The sequence below is a fragment of the Pogona vitticeps genome, chromosome 1 (assembly GCF_051106095.1).
Source record: "Pogona vitticeps strain Pit_001003342236 chromosome 1, PviZW2.1, whole genome shotgun sequence".
NCBI classification, from domain to species: domain Eukaryota; kingdom Metazoa; phylum Chordata; class Lepidosauria; order Squamata; family Agamidae; genus Pogona; species Pogona vitticeps.
Genome location: NC_135783.1, coordinates 282,449,574 through 282,462,114, shown reverse-complemented (window position 1 = coordinate 282,462,114; position 12,541 = coordinate 282,449,574). Strand labels below are relative to the sequence as shown.

Below are 12,541 nucleotides of genomic sequence, written 5' to 3'. Positions count from 1 at the left end.
CCAGTAATAAATAGTTTGGTCTAACGTGTGAGGAAAAGGAGGTTGCTCACTTCATCCCACCACACCCCAAATATTGTGGCTAAACGTTACCTTTACTATGTACTATCCATGTTATCCATTCTACCATATGACAGAATTCCATATTGCATTATTTTTGAAGGTAGGCAGAGCATCTGCACGAAAAGTGGGTAATTGCATGTTTTGTTTTGGTTTGCTTTGGTTTTTTAAATAGCAATAATACTATCCATTGCAACTATGATGCAGCCAAGTCTCTCTCAGTGGAGCTGCCATTTTATCTTAGTAACGACAGACTTCTGTCCTCAGATCTGACTCTACTGTCACCCAATTGGAAACTTAGTGTGATCCTTCATATTACTGTCTCCACACATTTGAGACATTGGAGCTTCTTCTTCCACCCCATCACCATGCTTAGTATACTCTATAACTCATATACCCTAATGCTCCAGTGTGACAATATGAGTGATCACTAAGCTACTGTAGCCTTTGTGGGGCATTGTCTTCATTCAGAGAAAGATCTTTATTATAGCCTTTTGTTGAAAGTCAAAGTCAAACCTATCGGTAATGATGCCACCATTGGTTCTAAGCCCAGGATCCTTTTGAAATATTTAATGTTCTTCCTTTTCTCTTGTTTAAACTAAGACCAAATAGCCGACGTGGGTGTTTATGTGATAGCTAATACCAGAAAATAAAGAGATTTCAATGCACACAAAGTGCTTTTATTTTTACAAAAGATTAAACTACAAAGGTTTGGAATGTTTAAAAACCAGGATAAAGATAATTAAAATTGTAAGGTGAAAAAATGTAAAATATACTTGATATTACTTTATATGTCCTGCAACCACCCATTCACTCTTTCTATAATATTTATTTAACATTCCAATTGGAATGAATTAAAAATAATATCTACCCTAAATATCCCAAATATCTTTATACAGCTTTGCATCTACCAAATCTTTGCATCTACCAAATATAATTCTAACTTGTCAGTCTATATTCAAACCAATCTAAGCCTAACTCTCTCTAGGCCATCTCCCTCTCCTAAACACTCATTTGATATAGGCCAAAATCCTGTGGCTTAGCACAATAAATCGCACTAGAGTAAGCCCTTTGAATTGATGGGGATTTGGTGAATTACCTCCTGTGTATGTTCCACTGATTCCAATAGGCCTACTCTAGTTGTGACTCACAATGCTAAGGCCCATTTCAATCAATTGAATTTACAGAGATACAGACTGATCAAAACCCCATTGATTCAATGGATCTGCTATAGTGTGATTTACTACACTAAGTTACAGGATTTGGGCTATGGAATGTTCTACGTCTTCCCCCATGGGGCCGGGGAAAAACAGCCAAAGAAAATGTATATAGAGAGAGGTTTTCTGGTAATAATAGTAAGAGTAGTAATAGACTTATATTTTGTTCATTGCCCTTGGTGGATATAGTCCAGAAACACAGTTTATATGTTTTTTAAAAAATACATTGCATTTCACAAACAAGAGTGTAGTAGGGAATGAGGTGAAAACCTTATGTCATCCTGCCTTATCTTTTGCCTTATCTTTTGCCTTTCTCTGTTTCCTTGACAACTTAGATATATTACAAGACTGTTGCAGTGATTATATAGGATGCCAGAAAAAGGAAGTAGTTGCAGTTTAACAGCTTTTTGCCAGTAACTACAGCTTGATCAAGGGACGTGGTGGCGCAGTGGGCTAAACCGCAGAAGCCTGTGCTGCAGGGTCAGAAGACCAAGCAGTCGTAAGATCGAATCCACACGACGGAGTGAGCGTCCGTTGCTTGTCCCAGCTCCCGCCAACCTAGCGATTCGAAAGCATGCAAATGCAAGTAGATAAATAGGAACCACCTGGGTGGGAAGGTAACAGTGTTCCGTGTCTAAGTCGAACTGGCCATGTGACCACGGAAGATTGTCTTCGGACAAAACGTTGGCTCTATGGCTTGGAAACGGGGATGATCCCCGCCCCCTAGAGTCGAACACGACTGGACAAAAATTGTCAAGGGGAACCTTTAAATTTACAGGTTGATCAAGATCAGGAAGTGAATGTTTTCATAAGATGGTGTGTCATTTGCTAATGGCCACAGGGTAAGCGTCCTGTAAAGCGGCTGTTTATTATTTGTTTGGCAACCCTAAATTCAAACTCCACAATTCAGAGTTCTGGCTGGATAATCTGAAGCCCTTGAGTTCATACAGGAGGACTGGCAGTTCTCTGTCCTGAACTACTTTCCACTGCATCCGTCTATTTCTTTGTCACCTTCTGGCCCACAAAAAGACAAAACATTTGAAATGGACAACCAGGGCCGGCCCTACCATTAAGCTGGGTGAGGCAACTGCTTAAGGCTGCAGAGCAGCAGGTAGCGGATCCAACATGCCTACCAGCCCCATGATGACTGTTGATCCTCTGGAGAAGTGCTGCTACAGGAAGCTCTCTAGAACTGATTACTTCATGGATGGGGAGGAAAAAGCAGTGCTGCCACCTTTGTCATTTTGCTCCAAGCAGTGGTGCAGTGGAACCAAAGCGAACAGGATTGAAGCCCTGAAGCCTTCCAATAAGGAAAGAGTGTATCTAAGCTGATGTCCTAACTGTTTCTTGGGGGAAAATAAATTGGTCTTCCCAGAAACACGATATGATTCCCAGTTATTTTTGTTGTAATGCAAAATGATTGAGGGTAGTTTAGTCTTCAATGAGCAATTAAGAGCAATTAATGTAAATGCCCAGTGTGGTGTAGTTAGATAGGTGACAGACTCTGTAGAACAAGGTTCAAATCCCCACTTGGCCATGGAAACTCACTAGAGGAGTGGAACTGGTAAAACAGTAACAGTTATGACCCCTTCCTCCTGAAGGAGAAGAGAGAACGGGGGCTGCAGCAACACAGAGCACATGTCCTGATGACCTGGCCTCTGGAAGGCAGGTTATGCTATGTAGCTGTCATCCCTTCTGCCTCCTGGGGAAGGGAATCATCACCTTCTCCTAAGGCCGTCACTGAGTCAGAATGGCTTCCTACCCTCTTCTGCAACTTTCCCCATCCTTGGAGGACTGTGGCGGAGCTAGTAGTGTCTTCTCCTCCTACTTCACCCCCTGGATCCACCTCTGGCAGAGACAGGTCTGCCGTGTTTACTACTGCCCCCTCCTACACAGTGGTGAATGTGGGAATGTTTCTTTTTCCAGCAGAGAACGTAAGGTTTCTGTTTTCCTGAGTTCACTAGCGTGTGCATGTATGTACACATGCATACACATATGTTGGCAAGGAGACTGTTTTCTTTTCTGTGATATATATCCCACCTTTTCCCTCGACCTGGGACCCAAGGCGACTCACCAGCATTTAAATGGTTATATATAAAAACAAAGACAGTTACAAACAAAAGCAGGTAAAAAGTTGTAATGTTAAGCAGAATTAATTAAGCACATTTTAATATGAAAACAAAATTGAATTAAAAAGGAGCTTAAAAAAACCACTTCAGCTAAAAAGTACAGCACCAATCCTTTGAAATGCCCTTTCTTGGCTGCCAGTCAATTGCTGCAAGGCTGCTCCAAGAAACTGATCACTGCCTGCCAGTGAAAGAACAAGGAAGGGGGCAGAATAAACAAAGAACAACTGCAAGCAGCAGTCATTAGCAGAATCCTGGTTCATGGACACTTTCAGTTGCAAGGTACATTATGTCTAACAGTGGTGATTTTCAACTGCTTCTTTTAGGGTGGGCAACTTGTGGTCCTCCAAATGTTGTTAGCCTGTAACACGATCTAGACCACACGTCCTAGTTATGGCTGGCAACAAAGAAAGTCAAGCAGGCAAGGGCATGTACTGGCAGAAGTGGGACGGATTATAACTTGATTCCTTTCATCTCCTTGCTTTCCACTTCAGCCATAGAAGAAGAAAAAGCTTTTTTTTTTCCATTGCCAACAAAGAAATACAGTACTATGTCCCTGATCAATTCATTTGCTTAATAGGAGAGTATCATTTTCCCTAACCTATCAGGAGAGTAGTAACCTGCACTTCCATTAGGGGCATCTCTTCTAGTGCCAGGATGCAAATGCCATCATCCTCAGCAAAGCAGTTCAAGCTAGCTTTTATTTTATTTATTTATTTACATTTATATCCTGCCCAACTAATAGCTGGGCTGCTACTTTTGGCAGCTTTCAAAGCTGTGCTATCTCCATAAAAAATGCCTCTCCATGAATATACACCTGTAGCTTCATCAAATTTGTTTTTTTTTTTTTTTTGGTTTTGTTTTGGGGTTTTTTGGTCAAGTTTAGGTCGTAAAGATTCCCAAATCTTACAAATGTTTTTGATCATTCTTAATATGGCCCTTCCAGCTGGATAGTTCAGTGGTTGAAGTGTCTGGCTGCAGAGTCAGATGATAGGAGCTTGATTCCCCATTATGCCTCCTGGAGAAGAGCCAGCCTCTGTAAGCATGGGCAAGCTGCGTATTCCCAGAAGAATGGTAAACCACTAGTGAGTGCTCTCTTAGAAAACCCTTGAAAGGGCTGCCATGAGCCAGAATTTTCATTGCACAGAATTATTATTATTATTATTATTATTATTATTATTATTATTATTATTATTATTATTATTATTATTATTATTATTATTATTATTATTATTGTTCCATGTATGAAAGGGAAGACAGGCATATATCAGAAGTAACTAGAAGTCTTGCGCCCTCTTGCCTCATCTGGCCTGCCATTAAGTTATTCCTTTCAGCAGTATCATCTCATTCACATAAAAGTCCTCTTAACACTAGCATTTGAAAATATTTAACTAGTCACTGTTTCCAAATTAGGAAATAGGTTGCCCCATACCAGCTACTATGGGAAACAGGAATTTCCCATGGACACCCCACCCCTATCCTGTGAGCTTTTCCCTAGTATTTCAAACAGTGCCACCTACATTTATGTGTGAAGTTCCATAACGTAGTTTAAATTATCTCTGCAAAGACTAGAACATCCTGTCTGCTTGAACTGGCAAGCCCTTGCAGCTAATTTAAATAATGATGTTACGAGCCCCCAGAACACCAGACGGTGAACCGCTGCTACAAAAATGTCTGCTTGTATGAACCTCGTACTTGGCAACATAAAGAACAAAATGAAAAGAAGAGAAGCATCCGGCTCTGCTAATTAAATTAAACACAACCACACCTTTCTGGGGCAAAGTGAATTTACTGCAATTTTTAAATAATCTGACAAACTCACAACATGACAAATCATGCGTGTATTGCTTGGGATAATAATGCAAGAAAGGTGGCCATTCTGCATATACCAAGTAGAAGGTAGTAGTAGCTAGATCATTCCTTTTCTAGGGTATATATTTTCTTTTTAATATATATATATATATATATATATATATATATATATATATATATATATATATATATATATATATATATATATATATATATATATATATATATATATATATATATATATATATATATATATATATATATATATATATATATATATATATATATATATATATATATATATATATATATATATATATATATATATATATATATATATATATATATATATATATATATATATATATATATATATCTCCTTTACTCTAATGAATTCAGGATGACATACATAGTTCTCACCCTCACACCAACCCTGTAAAGTAGGACAAAGTGAAAGGCTGTGTGACTATCCTAGGGTCTCCAGTGATATTCATGCCTGAGTGTGTGCGCGCGCGTGTGTGTGTGGGCATATGTGTGTGTGTGTGTGTGTGTGTGTGTGTGTTTGTGTGTGTGTGTGTGTGTGTGTGTGTGTGTGTGTGAGAGAGAGAGAGAGAGAGAGAGAGAGAGAGAGAGAGAGAAATCTCTTCAAGGCTTCCCTATAAATCTTAAAGCATTTGTTCCTAAATATTTCCAATGCAGTTTTACAATTTAACCTTTGCTTTCCAAGATCACCATATTTCTCTATATTATATTCAACCATGGCTGCAGTCTTATGTAAATTATCAGGTTATATGTCCTACTGAACTTCATGGGAATTACTTCACAGTAAAAATTCCTAGGCACAGTGATTGTGTAGTAAGTGGTTCTGTTTCTCTTTTCAATCCAATGTCTGCTCCATAAAACATGAGTGCTATCTTGGCTGTGTTTCTTGGTAGATAATGGTGATAATGGGCTAGACCAAATTGGATGTCTAGGAGAACTGTTTCTCTCTTCACTTCTGCAAGAAGAAAGCATTTTCAAATCCTACTAGATTTAGTTTAGGCTCATCATGTAGGTATATTATACTACAAACCCCACCTGGAACTTAGACTGCTCTTACATCCTACATAAGATGTTATCATTGTCAATAGTACTTTATGCTACTCTGGATAGAACATTGCATGCAGCCTGCAGACAAATACATCGCTCCTGAACAACAGCCTCAGGATGCAATAGATTTATAGATTTACGCACCAGGTAAGTGAACTACATTTTAGGTTCTCAGATTATGACAGCTTTCAATGAGAGGAGAGAGAGAGAGAGACCAACACCCAATCCTATGGTGGAGTGATGTCGTTTTGTTAATGCTACAGGACCTCTTCAACGTGACATGGTTAGAACCTCAGTATATCTCAGCTTGGCTCTGGTTCTGGGCAATTGCTCTACGAGTAGATTTCAAGTGTAGTGGGGGAGATTTGAGAACTGCAACAATAGGGGAGGGCAGATGAGAAGATTTTCAAGGAGTGAGTGAATTATTCTCCCAACAAGAATCCATGTTTTAACTCACATCCTAGACCATTGGTTAAAGTTACTGACTCAAAGCCTGAGGAAAAGGAGATCTCAGACATGGAGAGCAAGCACAGCTATTTCCCCACCCCACCCATTTAAATGGTGTCCTTGTTGCAGATCCAACAGGCACGACCGACATGGATCTCCAAAGGGCTGGTTTCATCCCTTTCACCCTGAGTCTTTGCTCTGTCCTTTAGAGCTGGCAAGCAGTAGCACGGCAATGTTATGTTCCTGACACCATGTGATGTTCCACCACTGAAAGCCAATATTGTTTAATAATGGCTCCTAAGAGAGGCAAAAATTGCACAACGTACTATAATTGTCCTAATCATTAATCTCACCCAGACCATGAGACTTTGGTGATTCAATGTGAAGTCATGAAATGCCCCTGAGCATGTTTCAGATTTTAATGAGCATGGAAATGTTTAACCCACCAGCACAAGCCTTCTCCTTCTCCCTTCCTGTCTTCTTTTTCCTACTCCCTCTGCCCTGGATTTAATACCCTCTAAAGCAGAATCCATGGAATTTCTGATTTAGCTATATAGGCTGTAGCACTAATAAAAATGGGGAAGGGAAATTGGGCAAACAGAATTTGTAATTGCCCTTCAATGAATGGATTGGGGCTACCAATGTACTTACTATCAGGATAAGGAGACACAACCTGGCCTGAGTTAAATTGCCCCGTGGTAGATCTATTGTGCTCCCCCCCACCCCAAGCAGATAATTTTCTCTCTGGATACAGAAGCACCAGATGGAGACTGAAAGATTTAAATAAGAAGAAATACTGCAATACTGTACACTGAAGCCACTCACAATGAAGGAATAATAGGATGGTGCTCTGTGGCCACAGCATCAACCCCCTATACTTCATTATATCCATTCCTTTCCGAACTCAGTTCAGCTCCAGTAGTTCAGCTGAGCTCTTGTCTTTTCACTGTCAGGGTTCAGCTTCATTTTCCACTACAATACACCAGAAACTCAACATCAAAAAAACTAAGATCATGGCCACTGGTCCCATCACCTCCTGGGAAATAGAAGGGGAAGATATGGAGGCAGTGACAGATTTTATTTTCCTGGGCTCCATGATCACTGCAGATGGAGACAGCAGCCACGAAATTAAAAGATGCCTGCTTCTTGGGAGGAAAGCGATGACAAGTCTTGACAGCATCTTAAAAAGCAGAGACATCACCTTGCCAACAAAAGTCCGAATAGTCAAAGCTATGGTTTTCCCTGTCGTGATGTATGGAAGTGAGAGCTGGACCATAAAGAAAGCAGACCGCCGAAGAATGGATGCCTTTGAATTGTGGTGCTGGAGGAGGCTCTTGAGAGTCCCCTGGACTGCAAGGAGAACAAACCTATCAATTCTAAAGGAAATCAACCCTGAGTGCTCACTGGAAGGACAGATCCTGAAGCTGAGGCTCCAGCACTTTGGCCATCTCATGAGAAGAGAGGACTCCCTGGAAAAGACCTTAATGTTGGGAAAGTGCGAAGGCAAGAGGAGAAGGGGACGACAGAGGATGAGATGGTTGAACAGTGTCTGCGAAGCAACCAACATGAATTTGACCCAACTCCGGGAGGCAGTGGAAGATAGGAGGTCCTGGCGTGCTCTGGTCCATGGGGTCACGAAGAGTCGGACACGACTAAACGACGACGACACCAGTAATATAGATTATAAAGCAAAGTCCTTGCTCTTCACACATTGCCCTCACACTTCTGATGCCTCTTGGAAACCTCTGTGGGTGGAAGCCAGGAAAAGCCGGAGGTGAGATGGAGAATTACCAGCAAGCTGCCTCGCCTATGCAAGAATCTTCCCTTCCTTTCGCTGCAGCTGTTTGGAAAACCCCTCTCCTGGCAGAACCACAGTGTAATTAGGGCTTTGTTTTTGCCTCATCTCTTTAATAAAGGAGCTGAAAGGGTAAGTTAGCTTGGGAAAAAATGGCTGCTGGGGTCATGATTAAGCACACCCACAGATTCTCTTGTCTTTTCTCTAGAAAAACGTCTTCAAAAAGTTTCTTTCTGAGCAGAGACACAGAGCTCTTCATTATTTCTGTGTCTACCACAAACTAATCAAAAATGTTGCTCAGTCATTTGCTCTGGCATTTTCTTTATTGTTATTTCTTTTTAAGTGCCTCTCCACTGCCCTGTTTTACAGTGTTCTGCCACTGGTTTTAAAGCTACTGCCTTTATTATTGCAATGTCCTGTATCCCCTTCATGTAGGAAAACCATGTCTGCCTCTTGTAAGCCATTGCCGTATTGTCATGGTCAGACCACTTCATGGTCAAGTTTAGTCTATTAGCTTCTTCTTCTCTCTGCAAGGGTGGGTGATCTATTAAGATTATCTGCCCCTCCGAGACTAATAGATCCGGATGGTTTCCTGAATGCTCTAGGGCAGGGGTCTCAAACATGCAGCCCGGGGGCCATTTGTGGCCAGCCGGATGATAGTTTGTGGCCCCCGCCTTGCCTGCCCCCAAAGCGCCCACGTGTCCTCTGCTGTCAAGAGTCAAAAAAAGCCTCACCTCGCCCGCCGGCTCTCTCCCAAGACAGTACCTCTTGCACCCTCCATCCAGAACTGCAACCTGCCAGCCAGCCCGCCTGTCTGCCAGCTGGCAGGCTGCAGTTCCGGATGGAGGGTGCAAGAGGTGCTGTCTTGAGGGAGAGCCGGCGAGCAAGGTGTGCTGCTGGCCCTTTTCCCCGAGCTGCTGCCACGCAATGCCTGAGAGTGGAGCTCACTCCCGGCCCATCCTCGAAAAGCTCTTCCACGCGGCCAACAGCAGCTGCCGCCGCTGCCACCTCTTCCAGGGAAGTGGCTCTGTGGCTCTCTTTCTCTCTTGGCACCCCCAGCACCAGCTCAGCCAGCGGCCATCTTAGCACCCAGCAGTGCTTCCTCCTCCTTCTCCTCATCCTGCTTCAGCCACCTCAGCTCTGGAGGCTGCCTGGGCTCGCCTCGCAAAGTTTGCTCCTCTGTCATGGTGGGTGTAGCTGCTGCTGCTAAGTGCACCTTTTTTTGAAGGGGGCCCTCAGAGGAAGGTTGCCGGACCTCCTTGTGTGTGTGTGCATGCGTGCGCATGCGTGCACCTGTGGGGGGGCCCATCCTGTTCTGTTTAATTTTGCAGGTACCGATGGGGGCTTTTCTCCTTTGGCAAGGCGATTCTTTGAGGGTTTAAAAAAATTATGTTGTGCCCTCCTCCCCCCCACTAGGCGGTCGCCGGTGCTCCCTTCATTCTCCACTTCTTCGTCCTGATGCTGGTGGTGGTGGTGGTAGTGAAGAAGGAGCCAGAGGGGGTCGTGGCTGGCGACAGTGGCTTGCATGCCCCTCCTCCTCCTCGGAGCCCCAGCTGGGCTAAGGAAACTCCTGGGCAGCTTCCTCGGGCTCTTGCTCCGCTTGGCGGAAAATCTGATGTAGCCCAGCCTCACCCAGACTCTACCTCCAATGGCCCCTAGGTAAATTGAGTTTGAGATCCCTGCTCTAGGGGATTATCTGTCTGATATGGTCGGCACTCCTGTCAAAGCTCAGGTCACCCTATGGAATAGGGAGATGACCTGGGTGGTTGACACGACTATGCCTAAGCGCCCTCTCCTTGCATGCAGAGCCCAGACAGCTCCTTCATAGACATCTGAAATGCAGGCAATGAAGTGAGAGGGGAGACGGATGAAGAGCAGGTGGAGGAAACGCCACTGGGAATCCAATCAAACACGACTTCGAGCCCATTATCGGGTCTATTTTGTGGCAATATGGCAGGCGAAACAGCAATATTTCTCCAGCCCTATTGCTTCCTCAGATGTCATCCAGAAGAGCTGTTTTGGGTGGTCTGGGATCTTCTTCAAACAGGAAATCTTTTGAAGGTCTCGGACTGCTCATCAGCTCACTGTGATGAGTTTGCCATTCATTTTGAAGAGTAAACTGCTCAGATTTGCAGTGGGTTAGACTCCACCATTACTACAGAGTCATAAGATGTGTCCAGTATACCGTGCTTAGGTCAAGTATTAATGGATGAGTTTCAATTGTTTAGACCTGATGATGTGAACAGGGTACTTGGATCTGTCCATCCTACCGCCATTCTGCTCAACCATTGCCCATCTTGGCTAACTGGAAGATTAGGGGGTTCGCACCTGCGTCCAGGAGGCCGTGAACACCTCTTTGAGAGAGGGAGTGGTCCCTACCACCTTGAAAGATGTGGTAATTTGGCTACTTCAACAAAAAGCCTAACCTGGACCCAAGGCTGGTGGTTAACTACCGACCAGTGGTGAACCTCCCTTATTTGGACAAGGTGTTTGAGTGGGTTGTGGCCAGGCAACTCCAGGCACTGCTGGATGAAATGGATTTTTTTGATCCATTTCAATCGGGTTTCAGGCCGGATTTTTGTATGGAGACTGCCTTGGTTGCCCTGTACGATGACCTTAAGGAGATAAGAGGGATGGCTTGTAGACAAAGGGCCTTTTCGGCAGCTGCCCCCAGATTATGGAACACCATCCCAACTGAGATTCGGCTGGTGCCGACGCTGTTCCAGAAGGCTTTTAATTGAAATAATATCAACTCTTGAGTCCTGATGGCAACTTTTAGAGTATATATTTTAATTGTATTGTAATTGTTTTATCTTTTTATTGTAGTTAAATTGTTGTAAGCCGCCCAGAGACCTTTGGGTAGTGTGGGCGGCATATACGTTAAATAAATAAATAAATAAATAAATAAATAAATAAATAAATAAATAAATAAATAAATAAATAAATAAATAAATAAATAAATAAATAAATAAATAAATAACAGTTTCGAGTTCATCACGAATATGATAGTATAACACCACAACTTCACTTCAATATAGTAGATTCTGGAAACACTTTGGATTTCAAGGATAGGCCAGTGATACTTCACCACCCAGAGGATGCCTATGTTTGGAGGCTCCTTTCATGTCACAACTGCATGCCAATTCAATGCAGGTACACATAGGGGAAGTGACATATTCAAGTGGTGTCCTATGACAAAATAGTGCAGTGTTAAAAACAGAGCCCCAGCTGTTCCCATTCCATTTCCTCTGTCTGGGCTTTCCTGCTCCTCACAAATGGTCAGAATCCCAAGGGTACTGGGCATGCTCAAGGCTCATTTGAGGTATCCTCTCTTCTTTTTGAACCCTTCCCCCACTTTAGATTTTCAAAATATCTTGTCAACATGAAGCAAGTATGATCTATCCCAAAGGCTAGGTGGTACTATTCCAGTATGACCTCTTCAAACTGATGGTTCTTTCTACTTTCTATCAGCCACAATCTGCTTGTTTGTCTAGCACCACGTAGGCATTCAAAAAAGGTTTCATGTTACAGCACGAGTAGGGTGAGAATCCTAACCCTGTCCCTTTGCCTGTTGCTCTTTCCCCAGGAAGAGAATTTGTCTGAAGAGGAAAGCTCTTGAGGAGTCATTCCATGCAGTTGGAGACCCTGAAAACACAGGGTTCCCAGTTCTGTGGAGAGAGTTCCCACATGCAGAAGATTGTCCCTTCTTCAGTCTATCCTTCTTGAGAAAGAAACAGGGACAAGCAGAGGTGGGACTTGAACTCTATCCCTACTCATGTTTTCAAATTACTCTTTTCTTAAATACCTTTATAGGGGGTCAGTCTGCCTTCTCATTCCACCCACTCCATTCTTTTCCCTTCTCTCACATTTTTATCAGCTTGCTTCCTCTTGCTCATTCAACATTCTGCACCACTGACTCAAATCATAAGGAGACTTGAGCCTTTGTCACTGTTCTTATTGTTGAGTTTTTACCTACTCCCTCACTAAAGATTTTGTTT

At 42.9% G+C, this 12,541-nt stretch overlaps 1 protein-coding gene across 12 annotated transcripts in view; it reads right to left on the bottom strand.

Annotated features, from left to right (window-relative positions):
• Nucleotides 1-12,541, bottom strand: part of CD44 (CD44 molecule (IN blood group)) — a 103,607-nt gene that overhangs the window by 51,102 nt on the left and 39,964 nt on the right. The window lies entirely within an intron of this gene.